Consider the following 6,035-nt stretch of genomic DNA (forward strand, 5'->3'; position numbering starts at 1 on the left):
CCAATTCAATAAGTTTTGACAAATCTTCATAGACATGCCACCGCTATCATAATCATGACATAGAATATTTCTGTTATTCCCAAAAGTTCCCACATGATTCTTAGCAGTTATTCTTCTTCACAGAACTTCTGATGCCTGGGAATTACTCATCTGTTTCCTCTTATAAAGGAACACAAAAGAACTGGGTGCTTGGTGTAGGAGAGGCTTCTGCCAAAGATGTAGGTCAGACTCCACCCTGCCCCCTTCTGTTTACTGCTTATTTTCAGCTGACTTTCAAGAGTCAGCTTGTCAACATACTTCAGGAGACCTGCAAATACCCTCCTGCCTCCCTCGCACATAGCACCCTCCCGAGAAGAGCATGCGTTCAGGCTGGCCCTGGAAATAAGCATAGACGAAGCTATTAAGTGACTCAAACTTTTAAAAAAATCATTTTATTGGGAGCTTGTACAACTCTTATCACAATCCATCCATCCATCCATTGTGTCAAGCACATTTGGACATTTGTTGCCCTCATCATTCTCAAAACATTTGCTTGCTACTTGAGCCCTTGGTATCAGCTCCTCATTTCCCTCCTCCCTCCCCGCTCCCCCCCTCTCCATGAACGCTTGATAATTGATAAATTATTATTATTTTGTCATATCTTACACTGTCCAACGTCTCCTTCCACCCACTTTTCTGTTGTCCATCCCCCCAGGGAGGAAGCTATATGTAGATCCTTGTCATCGGTTTCCCCTTTCCACCCCACCCGGTATCACCACTGTCAGCAGTGGTCCTGAAGGGATCATCTGTCCTGGATTCCAAATGACTCAAACTATATGACTAGCAAAATAATGTTTAGTCTTGTCGTTGCCTTGTTTCTCTGAAAGCGTGATTTTGAAAATGCTCACCCATCAGTCTTATGCACTCGAGAAACCTTGTATCACTCACAGAAGCACAATGTGACCACAGCTTTTGCAAGATCAAAATAAAAACAGGCAAAACAAACGGTCACAGACGGGACACAACAAAACCAGAATCCTTCCATCACGCTCAAAGAGCTCAGAGCAGGAAGGCAGAGCTCAGATTTGAGAGAGGCTCATTCCAGACAGTCCTGAGAATCTGAGCAATAGATGAACTTCGAAGAGCTCGTGTGGCCAGAACGCTAGGTCTTCAGCCTCTCGGAGCTTCTGACATCAAGAAATGTCAAGGAGCAAACTGGAATTTCTGTCAAAAATCAAGTAAAAGTTCCTTGAAGGAAGAAAGCAGTGTAGGGTTGGGCAGACTCTGGAAGGACTCACCAAAGGGAGTGGCAGCGCTTACATCGCGGAGGCTCCAGGAACTTGCAAGAGGGGCCAGCCTTCTCTCTTGCCAGGGGATTTCAAACCTCTGGCTGGTGGGGGTGGTGTGGAGGGAGGTATTGGTTGACCCCATTGGCTGTATTAAGCCCACCTGGGTAGGATCATGAGCCTGGGCCTAGTTTGGGCCACCCAGGTGTACCTCCCATCTGCCTTGGGGCCTGAATTTGAGCATGCCCCAGTTCAGGGACCTTAATGGGTGTCTAATGGTCACCTGATTCCCTTCGAACCTTCTCTAGGGGCGCTGAACAGGAATGGGGGGGACACCCCCCCCAACCCTTTTGTCCCTGATCTAGCTACCTAACAGTCTGAGTTTGTTCAAATTTTAGGACTCTGAAACTCAATAAAATTCTTTTTTTTAAAATCATTTTATTGGGGCTCATACAACTCTTGCCACCATCCATACATACAGAAACTGAACAAAATTCTAATGGAGATTGCCACAGGGTTTGGACAGTGCGTTCTGCCTCCATCAATGTGTGCCTTGTTAAGACATTGTCTCGTAGTCTGCTGTGTCCTGTGGACAGTCTATTACTTCTGACTGGCCCTTGAACTGGCCTATCCCAACCCAGAGTTCTGTAATTGTATCTCATGACTGGTCACCATTCACTGATTGCTCTGAACTCGGTATGTCTTTATGGGGGATAGAGCCGAAGATTCCACGAACTCAAAAACTTCTAGGATAATACATTTCTCAGAACCTCACACCACCACCACCACCGTCACCCTACTACTGTTAGGCTGCTATAGACAGGGACAGGGCATTGTCCCTCCCATGCCTGCACACTTCCCCTCTAGGAGGTGGGGGAGGAAATCAGGCAAGCATTAAACACCTGTGACGATCTCTTAACTGAGCATGCTCCAAGTCCAGCCCCCTGCCAGCTGGGAGGTACACCTGGGCGGCCCAAACTAGGCCCGGAAGGCTGGCCTGTCTCTTACCCTGCTCCTGGTCAGTGGCTGGTCAGAGGGGGACACTCTCTTCTAATTTACTCTCCCCCCAGCACCTGCTTGGGCCGTGCCACCCCCTGTCCTCTCTGGCCTCAGGTCCATAGGTGTGGGTCCACTACTCCATGAACTTCCTCGTGGCCCGGCGCGCTTCCCTAAAATAGAGTGTATGCTTTTGAGACGGTAAACCTGAAGCTTGTTCCGTCCTTCCTAAAAACCCACTTGGATTACAAACGGGCTTCCGCGTGAATTCTTTCTCACGTGAAGCAAAGAACCGAGGGATTACCCACTGGCAAAACCTGACAAGACCATTCTCGGAAGATGGGATGCGGTGTCTCAGGGAAATGTGGAGCTCCTTCTGAAAGGCCTGCTTGCTATCTGGACAAACACGGGGATGCTGCGACCTTAGTGTACCTTTCTAGTTGGCATTTTCTTGCTGAGGACAGCTGGGAAATAAGTGGTCCTTCTCTGGCTCTTTTGAACAACTTAGACATTTGCTTGCGGCCAGGTAGAAAAGAAAGGCTCCCCAACTAAAGAGAAGCAAAGGGATACTTTTTGTTTTATGGAGTTTTGAAACTTCTAGAAGATGTGATAAGAATAAAACAGCTTCTGCACAGGGAAAATGTTTCAAAGTTAACTAAGCAAAGACGGAATTGCAATTCCAGATTTGTGTTCCAAGGACTCAAGCTGCCCCTGTGATCGTCTCCTCCTTGTTGGCTGCCTCTCGTTTGTATCCCTCTCTGCTCCCTGGCTTCTCTGGTGCTCCTAAAGGTTGTTCTACTAATATTTTGTCTGGATGTTCCCTTTCCCCTAAAGAACCTACAGGAAAAACAAAACCTAGTCCTGAACTGCCTTTAAAATCATATCCCAGTGTTGGCGCTTCCCCATGTTACTTTTGGATGTACTTTAAATCACACAAAAGTGCTCGAGAGCTTCCAAAACTGTGGGAGGATTCTTACAAGTTTTTGTTGCAATACCTGATTTGTATCAACTAGCACAGACCGAATGGAAAAATCCCAATTATCATTTAACTCTAGACCTGACTCAAACAGCTGCTGACCTGGAAGATTGGAAGGTGATCAGTCAAAGATTGCTAGAAACTATTCTAAAGGCATTTCCTCCACAGTAGATTGGGGAAAAATTCACTCTTGCGTACAAAATACAGGTGAGAGTATGGATGATTATCAGACTAGATTATTTAAAAGGTTTGCTCAACAGTCTGGGATTTGCCCAACATCCCAGTGTGATAAGAGCTTTTCTTTTTTTTTTGATAAGAGCTTTTAACCCAGTGTTCACATCTAGCCTAAATCCTGAACTTAAGTCCTAGTAAAAAGACTTCAGCGAGATTGGAAAGTAGCTCCCATTGCTGAGCTGGTCAATTTAGCTCATGAAATTTCTCAGGCTTGGAGTCTCAATAAACCTCTAAGACAAATAAGTTAAAGGTTTCATAAGTACAATCGAGGTCTCCTAACCAGCAGGATAAGGCCTTTTGGAAGTACTAAACCAACACCTGCAATTATTGCAAGAAACCCAGGCACTGGGGGTAAAAATTGCTATAAATTAAAGAACTAGCTTAAGCTAGAGACTTTTTCATTAAGCATTTTTTAAATTTAAAGATCATTGTATGGGGGCTCTTACAACTCTTATGCCAATCCATACATTAATTGCATCAAGCATATTTTAACATATGTTGCCATCGTTATTTTCTAGACATTTACTTTCTATTGAGCCCTTGGTATCAGCTCCTCTTTTTTCGCTCCCTCCCCACCCCCTCGATAATTTTTTTTTTACACTGACCAGTCTTCCCCTGCGGTTTCTGTTGTTTGTCCCCCTGGAAGGGTGTGTGTGTGGTTATGTGTCAATCATCATGATCCATTCCCCCTTCCTCCCCTCCTCTCCCCACCATCCTCCTACCCTTCTGATATTGCTACTCCCATTCCTGTTCCGTGTGTCTTGGGCTCTTATCTCTTAGCTGTCTGTACCTGTACACATGCTCCGGTCTAGCCTGCTGAGAAAGGCAGTACTGGGTCATGATAGTGGGGGGTGAGGAGACTCAAGGAACCAGAGGAATACTGTGTGTTTCATCGGTGCTTTACTGCAGCCTGATTGACGCATTCCTTCCCTGTGACCCCTCTGTGAGGGGATGTCCCAGTAGGCTGGGGCAGATGGGCTTTGGTTCTCTGTCCTAACTCCCCTCTTTCTCAACAATGTTTTTTGTTTGTTTATTTATTTCTTTAGGGTCTTCTGGTGCCTGTTACCTGGTCCCAGCGACACCTCACGATCGCACAGGCTGGTATGCTTTTTCCATGTGGCCTTGTTGCTAAGCTAGACTTTTCTATCAGATATGGCACACTGGATGGCCTGAGACACAATGGGAACTTTTCCTACGGTGGCATTTAGTACACAAAGAGACATTACCCAGTATGCTCCATGGAAAATGTTACCAATTTCTAATTGACGTGAGTATTACTTTCTTTGCAATTAACCTCACACATTTATTTCAAAAGTTACGAGGGTCACAAACTGAGAACAAACTTTAATTCAAAACCCGCTCAAGAGCCCCCCAATAAAAATGATTTTTTAATTTTAAAAAATCTGTTCATATTTCCTTGGTCTTATTGAGGATTTATATCTTTTTCTGCTTAGCCCGAATACTCCTGTTAATTTGTTGGACAGAAACCTTTTGTCTAAATGGGCCACTAATATGCAGTTTTCAAAAATGAGAAGTATTATTAAGCATACCAGATGTCCCCCTAAAGAACTCTAATGAGAGACCTAAAGCAAACCTAATTCAAGAGGTGTTTTTAAGCATTCATCTTATAAAAGGACAGTTTAACTTGCTTCCCCCTGAACTTTAAAAAAAATCATTTTATTGGGGGTTCGTACAACTCTTATCACAATTCATACATCCATCCACTGTACATTTGTGCGTTTGGTACCATCATCCCCCTGAACTTTTTATGAGTTCTTGAAACTCTGTGGACCATCACACCTATTGAATATGACACGTTTTATCAGCATAACTCATTGAAGTTCAGTCAGACCCTTCTAAGCCTTTGCCAGGATTTCTCAAGACCCCCTTAAACAAGAAGCTAGAGAGGTATTAGCACCTATTATTCAGGACTTTCTTTTTAAAGGATTCAGCTTTGCACAGTGGCAATATCGTAGCCAGTGAGGTTTATCTGAGGCGCGATTATTGCTGATTGAAACGAATAAAGGATTCCTTGTTCCTGTGCCTTGTAATACCCCTGCGCTCATTTAGAAATCTTACCATCGAACCTGGAGATTTTTACGTGAATTAAGAGCTATTATTTGTATCCCGACCCTTAGATTTCCAGCAGTCCCAAATTCTCATTTTATTGGTTATTAGGGATCCCTTGGATACTCCCATTTTACTATAACCGAGGTTTGTCTTGCCTTTTAAGTACTCTTTTCCATTGTGAAAGTCAATATTTGTGTGCCGTGATCTGGGTGAAAAATCTACACTTGACCTGGACTGTAATGTCTCAGCATTTTTAACTGAATCTCCCAGGTATTTATTTCAATTTCTCCATGTTGGCTTACAGCCCACACTCGCTACTTAAAAAAATGCATCTAAATTACTGCAATATGTCAGTGACTTCCTCACATGCGCAACCTCCCAACAAGCCTGCATTGAAGACCGTATACTCTTATTAAGACAGCCATTGGAGATATGTTTCTTGACAAAAACTATAATTAGGCCAGGCTTCGGTTAAGTATTTAGGTCATTTGATT

The 6,035-nt window shown here is 44.0% G+C and overlaps 1 pseudogene; it reads left to right on the top strand.

Moving 5' to 3' along the window:
- The first annotated feature begins 5,421 nt into the window (after positions 1 to 5,421).
- LOC142455674 (U4 spliceosomal RNA) lies at positions 5,422 to 5,489 on the top strand (annotated as a pseudogene).
- The last annotated feature ends 546 nt before the right edge of the window (positions 5,490 to 6,035 follow it).

Source organism: Tenrec ecaudatus, chromosome 8 (genome assembly GCF_050624435.1).
Source record: "Tenrec ecaudatus isolate mTenEca1 chromosome 8, mTenEca1.hap1, whole genome shotgun sequence".
Taxonomy (NCBI): domain Eukaryota; kingdom Metazoa; phylum Chordata; class Mammalia; order Afrosoricida; family Tenrecidae; genus Tenrec; species Tenrec ecaudatus.